This window comes from Rhinopithecus roxellana, chromosome 16 (genome assembly GCF_007565055.1).
Source record: "Rhinopithecus roxellana isolate Shanxi Qingling chromosome 16, ASM756505v1, whole genome shotgun sequence".
Lineage (NCBI taxonomy): Eukaryota > Metazoa > Chordata > Mammalia > Primates > Cercopithecidae > Rhinopithecus > Rhinopithecus roxellana.
Genome location: NC_044564.1, coordinates 29,988,170 through 30,005,174, shown reverse-complemented (window position 1 = coordinate 30,005,174; position 17,005 = coordinate 29,988,170).

The window sequence follows — 17,005 nt, the reverse complement described above, 5'->3', positions numbered from 1 at the left end:
TCTATCAAATGCTTTTTTTCTTGATTATGGAGGTTACATTTGTACATTTTTTTCATGTCTCATAAGTTTTGATTGTTTACTGGATGTTGTAGATGATGCTCGTAAAGAGTATGACTTATGGGCTCTCACATCTTTCGAAGATTGCTAAATAATGTTCTGGAAATCAGTTAATGTACTGGTAGCTCTATCTTATTATATTGAGGTTTAGGTTTTATTAAGGTGGATCTAGAGTAGCTTTTATTGAGATCATGGCCCTTCTCCCTAAAACAGGTGGTTATTGTATCTTTATACTCTTGTTGAGAATTCTGTCATTCAACACAGTGTAACCTCTAGTATTCCTACTATTTTCTCAATCCCATAGGAACTTTTTTTTTAGGCTTCACCGAGTCAGTCTTTGCAAATATACAGCATCCACGTTAGCCCAAGCACTCACAGACTTGTAAAGCCTGCCTCTGTATTTCTCTTATCTCTAGTATTTATCCCTAGAAGGTCCAGATACTTTAGCAGCCTTGAACTCTGATTTCTGGTTTTTCAGCTGAAGGAGACCACCATGCTCTCCCAGAGCCACACTTTATCTTTGTTCAAACACATACCCCGTACATAATCCTGATATTTCTCTCATAGAATTGTTTCCTTATCTCAAGGTAAAGCAAAGGGCTGGCTAGTTTCATTATTCCTTGCCTAATTATGTCAGTCAGAAGAGCTTAGTTCTTCCTTTGTGTTTATCTTGTGACATTCCTACCATGTGGGTAACATATCATCTGGCATGGCAATTCCTTGTGTACATATTGTAGCTTCTCTACTAGTTTGTAATTTTCTTGTAGAAAGGGAATATTTTTTCTTTTCTTTCCCTTCCTTCCTTCCTTCCTTCCTTCCTTCCTTCCTTCCTTCTTTCTTTCTTCTCTTCCTTTCTCTGTCTTCTTCCTCTCCTTCTCTCTCTTCCTTTCTTTCTTTCTTTCTTTCTTTCTTTCTTTCTTTCTTTCTTTCTTTCTTTCTTTCTTTCTTTCTTTCTTTCTTTCTTTCTTTCTTTCTTTCACAGTATCCATTCCAGGATTTGCCCATAATAGATACTAAATAATGTTTTCTGATAAATACATAATATGTTGCTTACATGGCAGATTTCAATTGCAGGGTTGGGACTACATTGACTTTTTACATCATCTTCATGTAGTATGTTTTAGAAGAACTGTATCCATTAGTACCCTCATGGTCCCAATGATTAAGTCAGTTGCTTTTGGTGATGTTTATGTCATGCATCCAAATGGCATTCTCTGAAATGTCTTCCAGGCTACATGCTTGACTGTCTCCTCATTGCACGCCAACTGGCAGAAATTAGAACTCTCTTTTCTCTGCCTTGGCCAGATTTTGTTATTTCAAAAGTTCTATTTTAGAAATTCCTGCATTATTTTTTGTTGGGAATGCTGTGAAGAAAGATTATGATAGAGAGAGAGAGAGAGAGAGAGAGAGAGAGAGAGAGAGAGAACAGAATATGAAGTCAGAATTTCTATATTTGTGTTCCATTTTTACTATTTGCCAGCTTAGAACAATAAAGTAAGTCACCTCAACCTCTTTTGACATGTAAATGAGGATATATACATTCTTTCTAAGAATTAAATAAGAAATAAGCACTTTTTATATCTAACTTGTGAAGTACCATTCAAATGCAAATAATTATTATCATCACTAAGAGTGGTCTTCATGGGAAAAACGAAAGTCATCTGAAATAAAATTCTTTTTGTCTTACTTCAATCTCAAAATCGTTTGTATCTTCTTGTTGAAAACGTGAGCAAACGTGAGGCAATATGCTTTCAAAACTGGAAGATAAGGAAAAAAATTCAAAACACGGAGTCAAAACTACACACTTAAAGTAAAAAGTGCCACCCAATTCCCAATATAATAAATCATTTATGGTTTATTTTTTAACTGGCTTAGCAAGCGTTTCATTTGTTTATAATTTTTCTGCTTTTTAAACATCTCTTTTTAAGTGGATTAAGTTAGCTTTATTATTTCTGTATCTTTTGTTGTACATTAATTGAAGTTGCCTGAAGCTAAAAAATGTCAAGATCTTTAGTTTTCCGCTGTAGCACATCCTGAGCGAGCAACATATTACATTTTCTGTATAACATGTTACTTTTTCTGTTTAAATATCAGGCTGTGGTTTGAAATTTTCAAAGGTTATAAAGTCATTAGTTTTAGCACAGAAACTAATACCTAAGTAAATGCATAATTACAGACAACAAGGATGATTCATTCTGTTTTGTGTGTTCAAGGGTCATCACAATATATAGCTTTGCAACAACACTCCCCAAGTATTTCTGTTCCTTGAACTTCAGTCATGTAATTCCACACCTTTAGTATATCAGTATTTTTATTTGCCCATGCTGTTTCCTAAGCCTGAAATATTTTCCTTCCCATCTGCACAAACCAAACTCATCCTTCAAGTCCCAGCTCAATTATAATATTTGTGGGATATTTCTATTCTAATTAGTGGTTAAGAATATGGACTTTAGAGTCAGATTATCTGAGTTCAAACTCTGAATGTACCATTGATTGACTCCGTGACTCTGGGAAATTTACTCTCTCCAGTCTCAGTGTCCTTATGGTAAAAAGGAGATATTAAAGGCATCTACCTCATAGAGTATATTTGAGGATTAAATATAATAATACACATGAGGCATTTCAAATTTCTAACCATAGAAAACATGCGATAAATATTAGCTGTTTTTCTTCAAGTTAGAGTAATCATTTCTTTCTCTGTATGCTCATAGCAATTTCCATCTATTTCTGTCATAGGACTTATTTTATTCTGCTTTATATTAGAATGATATTATACCCTAAGCTGCTTCTGGGCGAGATTATGTTTAGTTTATTCCCCTGTGCTCTCCTAGTAGTTAACATACTGCTTTGCACATAGGTGATACTTAATAAATATATTAAAAGGAAATAGTAAATAAAATTAGACGTGACACTTTGAATAACATGTTGGTTTTAACAAAATTGTTACAACTTGTAATTTAGTTTGGCATCATAATATTACCAAAAGAAAGCAAAAGAACTATTAAAGGAAATTTCAATCTTTCCTCATTTTGGTAGCCAACTTTGGCCTGAGATATATCAATCCTGTGTATTTGCATCAAATTATTTTTCTTTCTTTTTTTTTTTCAGGGACCTACTACTTCAGAAATTTGTATCAAATTATACACAAAACAGTATGAACTGAATATTGAGTTAATACTCTTGAGTGTCTATTAAATATACCTGAGTGCAGATGTATCGTTTTTCTGGCTAGCTATTATCAGATGTTGCTGTATTAAAAACAGACATACTGAGACTTTTACTTCTTCTTTTTTTTTTTTTTTTTTTTTTTTTTGAGACAGAGTCTCACTCTGTCGCCCAGGCTGGAGTGCTGTGGCCGGATCTCAGCTCACTGCAAGCTCCGCCTCCCGGGTTCACGCCATTCTCCTGCCTCAGCCTCCCGAGTAGCTGGGACTACAGGCGCCCGCCACCTCACCCGGCTAGTTTTTTGTATTTTTTAGTAGAGACGGGGTTTCACCGTGTTAGCCAGGATGGTCTCGAACTCCTGACCTCGTGATCCGCCCGTCTCAGCCTCCCAAAGTGCTGGGATTACAGGCTTGAGCCACCGCACCCGGCCGAGACTTTTACTTCTGGCATGAAAAAGTGCGGTGTCATATTTACCATCCCACCTTAAACGAAAAGAAAACAGGACAAATAACACAACAACTTAGTTTAGAAAAAAGCAGCACAGACGGTGATAATGGAGAGAAAGAAAACGGATTAGGTGAGCCCTATGATTGCCCCACTTGACTGCCTGAAGAGAGTTTTCAGTTCTGTTAGAAAGCAGAACTGCAACAGAAGCCATCAGCTTGGCTGAGTTGAAAGGTCAGAGTTGGGATTTTGCAGAGGACAATGTGGCTAGAATTTGGGGGCCAAAAAATAGATGCATAGCAAAGTAGCCTTGGAAATAAGCAGAAGGGTTCTGTTGAGTCTTTGGCTGAGTACTGATTTGTGCATGCATGGGAGAAAACTATTCTAGTTTAGGGGAAGAGAAAAAAAAAAAAAAAAGAAAACTAGAAAGAAGTTGGTAGGACAAAGATAAAGCTCACACCGAGTTAGGGAAGTTTCTATTTCAAGAGTAGAAAAACCTTACAGTATAGAGTTCATTATATGGAGTCCTCAGTATAGGATATTTTGTCAATAGTTATGTCAAATTAGCCCTGAACTAAGAGCTTTTTTAGGCTCACTTTAATGAAGCTTAGAAGAAAGCCTAAAAATGATCAAACCGATTTCAGGTAGCTTAACTAATTCCCAGAACAGAGACCAACAATATGTAAATAAATACAACAAAATCCCATACCAATCAATATAAAATTCACAGTGCCAACCATTCAGTTAAAGATTTCAAGACATTCAAGGAAGTTGAAAAATAATACTATTATATATTATACATTATAGTATATAATATACCATGTAGTATGTAGTAGTATGGTATTAGTATGTATTATACATACTGTAACCAGAAGAAAATGTCTTAGAACAGAGATGATAGAATTAGCAGATAAGAACTTAAAAAGAGTATAAATGTAATGTATATTTCAGAGGCAGATGAAAAGTTTATAATGATAAGGAGAGAAAGATATATAAAAGGTCCAAATGAAACTTCTAGGGATAAAAATTCAAGATCCAGAATTAAAAATAAATACACTAAATGGGATTAATGCAAGATTACACATTGCAGAAGAAAAGAGTATTAACTTGAAAACAGCAAGAGAAACATCAAAAGTGAAACACAGAAAAAAAATTGAACAAGAAAATAACATAAGTATTAGTAAGTTGTGGGACAATATGCGGGGTCCTAACGTATGTTTAACTGGATTATGAGAAAAAGCAGAGAGAAAATAGGGAACAGAAAAAATCCCTGAAAAGATAACTGTCAAAATGTTTTCCAGATTTATTTAAAACTATATATTCACAGTTTACTGAAACAATAAGTAAACTGTGATAAGGTACATCCCATTTCTGTTAACCAATGATAAAGAGAAAATTTAAAAGGCAGCCAGAGAGAAAAAGCATGTTACATACAGATGCTAAATTTTGATAGCAATGAAATCAGGCTTCCTTTGAGTAACCAAGCAAGCTAAAAGATAAGGAGCAATGCAATGAACTAAAACAAAAAACGTAGACTGAGATTTCTATGGCCAGCAAAGATAGTTTTCAAAAATGAAATAAAATAAGGACTTTTTCAGACTGATAGTTGAAAGGATCTACTATCAGCAGTTAGGTATGGTAAAAACATATTGAAGGAAATTTTTTCAGACAGAAGAAAAAAGATACTATGTGGAAATTTGGAGTCATATAAAAGAATGAAGGGCAATTGAAATAGTAGATATGAGGGTAAACGTAAAAGCCTTCTGTGTGAATTGTTTTAAGGTGCATTAAAAGAGAGCTGAGTGTTGACTGGGCGCAGTGGCTCACGCCTGTAATCCCAGCACTTTGGGAGGCTGAGGCGGGCAGATCACAAGGTCAGCAGATCGAGACCATCCTGGCTAACACGGTGAAACCCCATCTCTACTAAAAATACAAAAAATTAGCCGGGCGAGGTGGCGGGCGCCTGTAGTCCCAGCTACTCGGGAGGCTGAGGCCGGAGAATGGCGTGAACCCGGGAGGCGGAGCTTGCAGTGAGCCGAGATGGTGGCGCTGCACTCCAGCCTGGGTGACAGAGCAAGACTCCATCTCAGAACAAACAAACGAACAAAAAAGATAGCTGAGTGTTTAAAGCAGAAATAAGAAATAATAATGACAATGTGGAGGCTATAACATATGTAGTGATAAAATGTATGACCACAATACCACAAAGGAAGAAAGTGGGGTAATATAAGTATACTGTGGTAAAGTTATATGATACAATGTTTAAAAATAGACATTATGGAAATCTGAGAGAACTATTTAAAAAATACCAAAATATGAAGTATAACTAATAAGAAAACGATAGCAATAGAATAGAGAAACAAAAACTACACAGTTCGCCAAAAAAGGCAGAAGAACCAAGAAGAGGTGGGACAAAAAATAATGGCAAGTTGGTTGACTTAAATTCAGTCATATAAGTAATTACATTATATATAAATGTTTTAAATGTATCAAATAATAGGCAGAGATTGCCACATAAGATTCTTCTCTATGCTGTCTAAAAGACATTCCATTTTAAATATGAAGACCCAGATGGGATCAAAGTAAATAAAAAAGGTAGTAAAAGATATACTGTACAAATACAAATCAAATGAAAGTTAGACTGGCTATATTTATATCAGATTTCATAGCAAAGCATATTACTAGGAATAAAGAGACATATTGCACATGATATCCAATATCAGAGTTTCAAAAACACGAAACAAAAACTGAGATTTGAAAAATAGACAAATTCACAATGATCCCTCTCAGTAATTGAGTTAATAAGTACAAAGAAAATCTGTAAAGATATAAAAAACTTGAACAATGTTATTAATTAACTTGACCTAATTGGCATTTACATAACATTCTGTTTAAAAACAACAAAATAAATATTCTTTTCAAGTGGAATATTTATCAAGATATAAAATATTCTAAGCCACAAAACAAGTCTCAATAAAGGCATGAATTGAAATCATTCAAAATATGTTCTTTTTTAAAAACAGAAATAAATTAGAAATGAATCCCAAATACTTTGAAATTAAGTAACACACTTCTAAATAACCCGTGGATCTAAGATAGACTTGCTAGAGAAATCAGAAAATATGTAACTTATTAAAAATATAAACAAAGCAGTTCAAATTTGTGGGATATCACTCAAGCAGTATTTAGAGGAAAATTATGTCATTGATTTATTACTTAAATAAAGATAGTTCTCTAAAGAATCTAGATGTTTACCTAAAGAGACTAAAACTGAAGAGAAATCAAAATCCAAAGTAAATAGAGGAAGAAAAACAAAGATAAGAACAGTAATCAATGAAAGTTAAAAAGTAATAAGTAAGATTAATGAAGTTAATAGTTGGTTCTTTACAAATAATAATAGTAATCCTCTAGTTACACAGATCAGTAAAAAATAAATTGTTAATATCAGAAATACTATAGAGATAAAGAAGGTAGCAAGAAAATATTATGAACATCTTTATGACAATAAATATGACAACTTGAATAATGTGGACGAATTTCTTGAAAGGCATGAATTTCCAAAGTTCACTAAAGAAGTAGGTTGTCCTGTATCTACTTAAAAATTTTAATCTGTTGTCAAATACCTCCTCAGAAAGAAAATACTTCACCCAGATGGTATTCTTGCTGAATTCTATCAAAATTTCATAAGTGAAATAATACCAATTCTACATAAATTCTTTCAGAAAACTAAAATTAAAATTTTCCAATTTATGTTGTTGAGGCTAGCTTTACTCTGATATCAAAACCAGGCAAGATATGATCAGAAATGGTAACAACAGACCAATATCATTCATGGCTATAGATTAAAAAGTCTTTAACAAAATATTTGCAAATTGAATTTAACAATGTATAGAAAAGTATAATATATCATTACCAAATGATGTTTATTTTAAGAATGCAAAGTGTCTTCAACATTTCAAAAAGCACTCAATGTAATTCACCATTTGAACAGACTAAAAAATGAAAATCCATGTTATCATCTGAATAGATTACGAGAAAGCATCTGGCAATATTCAAAACCCATTTGTCATTAAAATTCAGCAAACTGGGAATAGTAAGATAGCTTTTTCAATCTGATATAAATATTCAGTATTATAAAAATAATTTTTAACAGCATCTTAATGGTGAAAGACTGAATCTTTTCCTCCCAAATTGGGAACAAATCAAGGAGATATATCTTCATTTCTAGTCAACATTGTAGTTGAGGTCCTTCATAGTGCAATAATATATGGATTTTGAAAAATCACACAAATTGGTAAGAAAAATGTAAATCTTTTTAAGGCAACACGATCTATGTAGAATACCTTAAAAATTATTTGAAAAACCCACCCCACAACTAATACTAATAAACGAGCTCAGCAATATCACAAAATGCAAGGTCAACATAAAAAAACCCATTGCATTTCTATATAATAGGAACAGATAATTAGAAAATTCGAATAGCAAAATCGTAGCACCAAAATAATGAATTTTCTAGGGAAAAATTTCTTGAAATATGTACAAAATCTATAAAGTGAAATCTTTAAAATTTTACTGAAAAAAGTTAAACAGATTTTAATAATGGAGAGACATTTCATGCTTATGAATTAGAAGACTCAATATTATTGAGATGTAAATTTTCAAATTGATCTACAAGTTAAATGTAATCCTGATCAAAATTTAAGCAGATCATTTTGGCAGAAATTGACAGCATGCTTATTTCAAAACTCATATAGAAAAGCAAAGGAATTGGAAATGTCAAAACAATTTTGAAAAAGAAAAAAGTGGGGAATGTGAACTATCTGATTTCAAATCTCACTATAAGGCTACAATAATGAAGAGAGTGTGCTGTTTGCATAAGGATAGGCACATAGATCAATGAAACAGAATAGAGAGTCCAGAAATAGAGATCTACACATATATAGTCAAAAGATTTTTGACAGATGCAAAGGCAATTCAATGAAAAAGTATAAGCTTTTTAACAAATAGTGCTGTAAGAATTAGATAGTCAGTTGTAAAAAAAAAAAAAAAAAATAGAGAATATGGGCCCTACTTCACACTATATAGTTTTGTATAGACAAAACTATAACTATACAAAACTATAACTCAAAATTAAGGACCTAAATGTGGGAGCTAAAAGTATAAAACTTCCAGAAAAAAATAGAAAATATTTATGACTTTGTGTTGGTCAAAAATTTCTTAAACACAGTATAAAAGAAAAAAATGAGGAATTAAACTTCATTAAACTGATAAACTTCTGTTCTTCAAAAGACTCTTATAGAAACAAAATGTCAAGACACTTACCGAGAGAAAATATTTGCAAAATGTACCTGATACGTACTTACATACAGAGTACATAAAGAACTCTTATAATTCTATAATAAGAAAGTCTCCTGAATAAACGGGCCAAATATTTGTACAGACATTTCACAGATGGCCAATACATACATAAAAGAGTATTCAACATCATTAGTAAGAAAATGCGATGCTTGCATATATTTGTTGCAGCAGTATTCACAATGGCAAAGATATAAAGCCAACTTAGATGCCCATCAACAGTGCACTGGATAAAGAAAATGTGGTACATATACATCATGTAATACTATATAACTATAAAAAATGAGATTGTGGCCTTTTCAGCAAAGTGGATGCAACTGGAGGCCTAATCCTAAGTGAATCAATGGGGGAACAGAAAACCAAATGAAAACCAAGTACCGCATGTTCTCACTTATAAACTGGAGCTAAATGTTGAATACACGTGGACACAAAGAAGGGAACAATAGACGCTGGGACCTATTTGAGGGCGCAGGGTGGGAGGCGAGTGAGGATTGCAACACTGCCTAGTGGGTACTATTACCCAATAGGTGACAAATTATCACCTGATTACCTGGGTGACAAAATTATCTGTACACCAAATCTCCACGACATGCAATTTGCCCCTGTAACAAACCTACACATGTACCCCTTGAACCTAAAATAAAAGTTGGAAAGAAAAAAAAGCCACAATGAGATACTTCTGCTACCTGCTGGAATGGTTATAATCCAAAAGACGGACAACACCAAGAGTTGGTGAGGAGGTGGAATGGTCTCATACACTGCTGGTGAGAATGAAAAGTGATACAACTGCTTGGAAAATAGTTTAGCCTTTTTTTTTTGAGACGGAGTCTCATTCTGTCACCCAGGCTGGAGTGCAGTAGCGCGATCTCGGCTCACTGCAAACTCCGCCTCCCAGGTTCAATAGATTCGTCTGCCTCAGCCTCCTGAGTAGCTGGGACTACAGGCGCTTGCCACCACACCCAACTAATTTTTGTATTTTTAGTGGAGACGGGTTTTCACCATGTTGGTCAGGCTGGTCTTGAACTCCTGACCTCAGGTGATCCAAAGTGGATGGCCTCCTCGGCTTCCCAAAGTGTTGGGATTACAGGCATGAGCCACCACGCCCGGCCATCAGTTTCTTATAAAGTTAAACATACACTTACCATATGACCTAGCAATTCCACTCCTAGATTTCTACCTATGAGAAACACATACATTCCTTCAGAAAATGAGCACAAAAGTGCTCATAGCAACTTTATTCATAATAGTTTCTAACTGAGAACAAATGCAACTTCTATCAGTCGGTCAGTGGATAAACAAATTGTGGTTTAAACATACAATAGATTCAATTCATTAATAAAAACGAATTAACTAACATGTAACAGCATGGATGAAGCTCAAAAGTATTGTGCCAGGTGAAAGTGGCCAATTATAATACATCATGCTGTATGATTCCATCGATAGGAATTTCTTAAGAGAACAAAACTATACTGATAGCAATCACAGGAGTTGTTGCTGAGGCCAAGTTGTGAAGGGAGGAAATTTACTACAAAGGGGTGTAGAGTGAAAGGAATGTTCCGTATCATGCTTGTGGTAGTGGTGGTATACACATGTCAAAACTCATCAAGTTACGTGTTTTAAATTGGTGAGCTTTATTATATGTAACTTATACTTAATGAAACTGACAAAATGTCAGCCCCTGATACTGGGGTAATCTCTGCAGGAAGCAAAAAATAATTCTTTAGTTATTTTGCCTTTCTGCCTTTCTTTTCACTGACATCAGTGTTGGTTATAGGCATCACAGCTATTCATCATGTTTCATTGAAATCTAACATTCACCAAAAGTGAAGATGATTGTACAAATAAACAGAAATACTCTTTGGGAGGATGGTGTATGCTTCTATTGGTAGAATGAAGTGACAGGAAAAGTAAATAATAATCAGTCATAATCTAATTAATTGCTAAGTGGTAGAGCCTAATGTGAAAAGCTCCATGGAGATGATAGCTCCTTTGGCTTTAAGTGCTTTAATGCCTCTTGAATCCCAGGTGTGGAGACAAAGAACAAGAAGAAAAAAAAAAATCTAATAGCAAAGCTGTCAGACACTTTGGGTCTTTGGCTCTCAGGAAGAGAGGTCACTCTGCTGCCTTTTCCAAAATGCTAACAGTAATCTTTCTTAGGCAGCAGCAGTAGTTCTATTATCAGCTGAGCAAGCCCCATTGTCAGTGATTGACAAGGTTTCCACCTCCAGATTTCTTCCATAACTGTGCTTAACAACTTGGGGCTTGCAAGCTCCTGCTCATGAAGAGAATTCAGCAGGGCTTAGGCGGCAGAAACCCAGCATGGGTTTCATGCGGTGTGCACTCCTTATTACTGCACTTTGCTGTGGAACGTTCTGCTTGGAAAGCAAGGCAAGAAAGGAAGAGAGAACTTTGGAAATAGGAATACACTCAGTACAACCCAAATACTTCTAGCTGTGGCTACTTGCAAGAAGTCCAGTGTGAGTGGATAACATTTTCACTTGAAACGGAATATGAGGTGATAGGTTAAAGGTCTGTTTTAACAGAACCCTGGGAAATCACCCTGGTTCTGTGGGTTGGTAATGGGATGGTTCAGAGGATTTCACCTCCAAGTTATATAACTCATATTGTGCAGTACACGAACTAATCCATCAGGTCCAGCTCCATGGGTGTGCAGCTCAGAAGAGCCCATGCTTGGTTTAATGCTCTCCTGTCACCATCCTGAAATTAACACTTTTATCCTTTTTTTTTGAGACAGCGTTTCATTCTTGTTCACCCAGTCTAGAGTACAGTGGCATGATCTCAGCTCACTGCAACCTTCACCTCCTGGGTTTTTGTTTTTGTTTTTTCTTTCTTTTTTTTCTTTTTCTTTCTTTCTTTCTTTTTTTTTTTTTTTTTTTTTTTTTTGAGACAGAGTCTCGCTCTGTTGCCCAGGCTGGAGTACAGTGGCACAGTCTCGGTTCACTGCAAACTCCACCTCCTGGGTTCCCGCCATTCTCCTGCCTCAGCCTCCCAAGTAGCTGGGACTACAGGCGCCAGCCACCATGACTGGCTAATTATTTTTATATTTTTAGTAGAGACGGGGTTTCACCATGTTAGCCAGGATGGTCTCGATCTCCTGACCTCATGATCTACCCACCTTGGCCTCCCAAAGTGCTGGGATTACAGGCATGAGCCATTGCACCCTGCTGACCTCCCAGATTTAAGTGATTCTCCTGCCTCAGCCTCTCAAGTAGCTGGGATTATAGGCGCTCACCACAACACCTGGCTAATTTTTGTATTTTTAATAGAGATGGGGTTTCACCATATTGGCCAGGCTGGTGTTGAACTCCTGATCTCAGGTGATCCACCTGCCTCAGCCTCCCAAAGTGCTGGCAATATGCATCTGTGCCATTCCATGGCACTCCATTCACAGATAATGTACACACCATGCTTTGTACAAAATCCCAGTGGACCCTTGATGCATGGAAGTGAAGTGAGACTTAAAGTGAGGGCAAGATAAGCACGTTACACATAAGACTCCGCCAGTGGGTCCATGGAGACTCCCGAGAGGCCACGCTTTCCGTTTGAACCAGAACATGCTTCAAATGTAGAGAGTAATAGCATTCTAAAAAAAAGGAACAACCAAGGAAATCTTACCATATTCTTTCCTAATTGTGTTATTTTCTGGCAGTAGACAACCACTTAGGCTGAAAGTAATGCTGTAGGAGAAAAAAGGAAACGTAGGGCAACTCATAGTTATATGCTTTCCTTTAAATTCTTCATTATTTCCCCAAAAGCTGAAGATAAAGCATGTTAAAATCTGTTCACATCAAAGTGCAACAAATACAGATGAGCTAGTTTTGTTCATTGTTTCTACTGTTCTGGTACAAATGAAATACATATACATGTGGAAATGACAAAATATGAATCATGTATTATACTTTTGGTGATTCTGCACATGAGATAGTCTTACATGTTTACTTAAAACTGGCATGCTCGCTATAAAGATAAATGGTGAAATTCTTGCTAATAATTTAATTTATTTTAACTTTGAATGACATTAAATACCAAAATACCATGACAAATAGAGACGGCTGAAGAAAGAAAATATTTATATTTTAGTTTTTTTTTTTTTTTTCTTTTAAGAGTCAGGATCTGACTTGGTCACCCAGGCTAGAGTGTGGTGGGGTGATCATAGCTCACTGCAGCCTTGATTTCCTGGGCTCAAGTGATCCTCCTGTCTTGGTCTCCCAAAGAGCTGGGATTACAGGCATGAACCACTGTGTCTGGCCATTTAGGACTTTAATGGGACTTTTTGTGTGTGTCTGTTTTTGGAAGAGGGATCCCTACATTTTAATTTCAAACTGGGCACTGAAAATTATGTAGCTGGGGCCCTGCCATCAATACTGAGTTCTCGCTCAAGTAAAATGTATTAGTGTTGTTTTGCATATCAAATATTGGCTGTGGAGGGCAGCCACAAACTGTATTGATTTTGTTTAACTACTCAGCTTCCTAACGTAGGTCGAATAGTCACATAAGCTTTTCCTGTTTTAAGTAAGGCTGTGTTTTTGATGTAAGGCATTAAGCAATCCATCAAACAATTATGGAACATTTACTATATGCTACTTGCTCATTATAAAAACTTTATAATTTAGTAGAAGGAACAAATATTTACATAGCAATGTCATATGTGCTATCTAAAATAGACATGAAAACACACAGGAGAGAGAATGATGTAATTGAGCCTGGCAGGACAATGGGAGTTGTCAAAACTTGACCGAACTGGCATTGTTTCAGCAATGTTGAAGAAGGAAGAGTTTTTGCAGGTTGTTGGTGAATCCATGGAAGGTCATTCTAGGCCAAGGAATATTTTATTCTCATAATCAGATTTGCTGCAGTGTACTCTGCTTTTGAGCTGGATAATTTGTTGTTAGCATTCTTTCTGTTGAGTTTAAAATCATGAATACACTGACAGATGTTTTTAGTTTTTTTTTATTTTTTTTTATTTTTATCTTATTTTATTTTTATTTATTTATTTTGAGACGGAGTCTCACTCTGTCGCCCAGGCTGGAGTGCACTGGCCAGATCTCAGCTCACTGCAAGCTCTGCCTCCCAGGTTTATGCCATTCTCCTACCTCAGCCTCCCGAGTAGCTGGGACTACAGGCGCCCGCCACCTCGCCTGGCTAGTTTTTTGTATTTTTTAGTAAAGACGGGATTTCACCATGTTAGCCAGGATGGTCTTGATCTCCTGACCTCGTGATCCACCCGTCTCGGCCTCCCAAAGTGCTGGGATTACAGGCTTGAGCCACCGTGCCGGGCCTAGTTTTTTTTTTTTAATAAAGTAGGACTAATTTTTGTGTTTGTGATGACATACATGGATATTTAAAATTTTGGGGTTTTTTTAACCATTATAGGGATATGAGGTGATATTTAAAATAATAATATGTATTTATACCATTATTTTACCATTGTGGTTGTAGGTATTCAAAAAGGTGTTTTGCATTTTGAGCAATAGCCTGCCAGCTTTTCTAGTGTTGCCAGTGGGAGAAGATGTATAAAAGTTACTGTGGTGGTAGTGGGCAAAAAGAATCACACAGGAGTTTTGGAGAAATTCACTGAGAACTTGGTCCTACAAATAACACCAATAACAAAATGATGAATTTGGGGTTACAATGCAAGACCCATTTAGTATCTGGGATGCTTTTAAAATTTGATGTTATGATGACACTCCAATGTATTAACTGGGAGCGATATCCTGCGGGGATCAAAGAACACATCTGAAGTTTCTTTAAATCTATTCTAAGAGATGTTTGTAGTAGCTGCAAGGCTTTCATCAGACCCTGGGAGGTCTGATGTCGTGGAGGTCACTGTTACTATTTTGACAACATGGAAAAGATAAGCACTGATCAGACAGATAAACATAGTTTATATTTTGTGCTGCTTTCTCCATTGCCTGGGATAGCAGCAGTATGGATGTCAAGGAAGGAATTATGGTAAGGGAGGTGGAAGAATTGATCAGGCATCTGGATGGCCAAAGGGAACACGTGCTGAGAGGAAGTTTAAGGCTCTCTTTTTCCACTGATTGCTTCCTCTTTCCTCATGTTCTCCTTTTCCATTAATTCAAATGGCCGTGAGCCCAGCCCTCCCTTCTCACTTGGCCGTAGAGTTGGAATCTGTGCTCACAATGGAGAAATGGGAAGTGCAAGTCCGGCTGGAGCACGGTTGGCTGAAGGCTATAGTTAAACCATGTTTACTTATAAACCTGTCCATGTTGGAGGCCAAGGTATGTGCTTTGAGAGAGTGTTTTCCTCCGGAGATAAATGTCTTACTCCCATCCCGCCACTCTCAAAAGAGGCTTTTATAAATGATGTTCTCTCTCTTCTCTTTGTTTGGCTTTTAGCAGCAGGAAGCCAAGAAAAGACCCAACTCTGGTTTGAAGACCCTGGGGAAGAGTTGCAAAAATAACACCTGCAGGTGTGGAAGGCTGTTCAGTGACCCCCGGTGTGCAGAAGGCCATGAAGAAATTATGAGATTAGAGGATCGAGACAGTGACAGCAGCTGCCTTTCAGCAGCTTTCTCCTGTTGCCTCGAGAATAATTCAACTCTAGCAGACTTACTTCAGGCCTGGGAAAATAGTGCAAAGTGAAGAAAGGGCTAGAAATGGTTGTTGTTCTCCCTAGGGTGAGAGGAAGTATTTGAGCTTTCCCTAGGATATTGAGAAGTACATGGCTGAGCAAATCATAGCTGGAAAGTAGGAGAACATATTTCTGTACTTTGCATTTTTCTAGGAGAAAAAATGAATCTACCTAAACACTGAGAGCATCTTAGGTAATTTATGGGGAGCATTAGCAAAGCCAGGAAACCTTACAAACCAGACTAAACACCTCAAAGTTTTAAGAGTGTGCAGAGAATGCGATGAAGAAATAATAAATGAAGATTAATGGCTTACTTAAAAAGGATTAAAGCAACTTTCAGTTTAAAACTGCATGTAGCTAATAGTCCCTTACACAGACTTTTAATTTTCTGCTGAACCACCCAGATAAAGACCGAAACTCATAATTCCACCCAAACTGGAAATGTCAACCTCTTTCCACAATCTTGGCAATTAGAATAGTTGGAAACATATTTAAAAGTGTATTTGGTAAACTTTTCAAGAGCCCAACCACTGACTCACCTGGGCTCAGAAATGCCAAGTTCTTACCAACAGCAGCAACAACAACAAAAAGGCAGAGGCCAATAGCAGCAGAGTTGCTGCCGTTTGAAATATCTAGAGTTTTTTTAATCTTTGTTATCTTTTGTCTTTTATCTCTCTTGAGCCTTTTACTTATACTAGTTTAGGGACCACAACTCTGAATGCAAAAAATAAAATGAAACAAAACCAAAACAAATTAGCAGGAGGAAGAAAGGAGGGAACAACTCAGAAGAGAGAATTTGACCCTGGGAGAGTAGTAGCCCAGTGAACACCACTGTGAGGAGTGTGGTGAGGGAGACTCCTCGCTAGTATCTCATCTGTTGATAGCATCCGAGAGATAGCCTGGGAGGGTTGGAAAAGATCTCAGTCTACAAGAGTCTCAACTGGTAAAAGAAGGAATATCACTGAACTCGTTTCATTTGGTATGTACCACTTCACATTTGACATCTTCCTTTTACTGGGAAATAATATTTAAAACATAAATTTGGGGCCTAGGTTTGCTTACTGGCTCCCCTTAGTAGAGAGAGCCAGGAAAAAAAATATGTGCGTGTGCACACGCATGCATATATCAGGAATTGTGAATTTACATTGACACCTCAAGTGCAAGCCTGTGGGGCTCCTTTCGGCCTTCTCTGACTTCACCTCGGTAACTGTTGTGAGAACTGGGACTTTCAATAACATGAAGATATTCATTCACTTGTTCGATACCTTTATAAGCCCAAAATAGTTTCAAAGTTTTCATATCCGCACCATTAAAAAAGGAAACCTACTAAGAATGTTCACTATTTATTTGCAGTTTTTAGTTTCTTTAA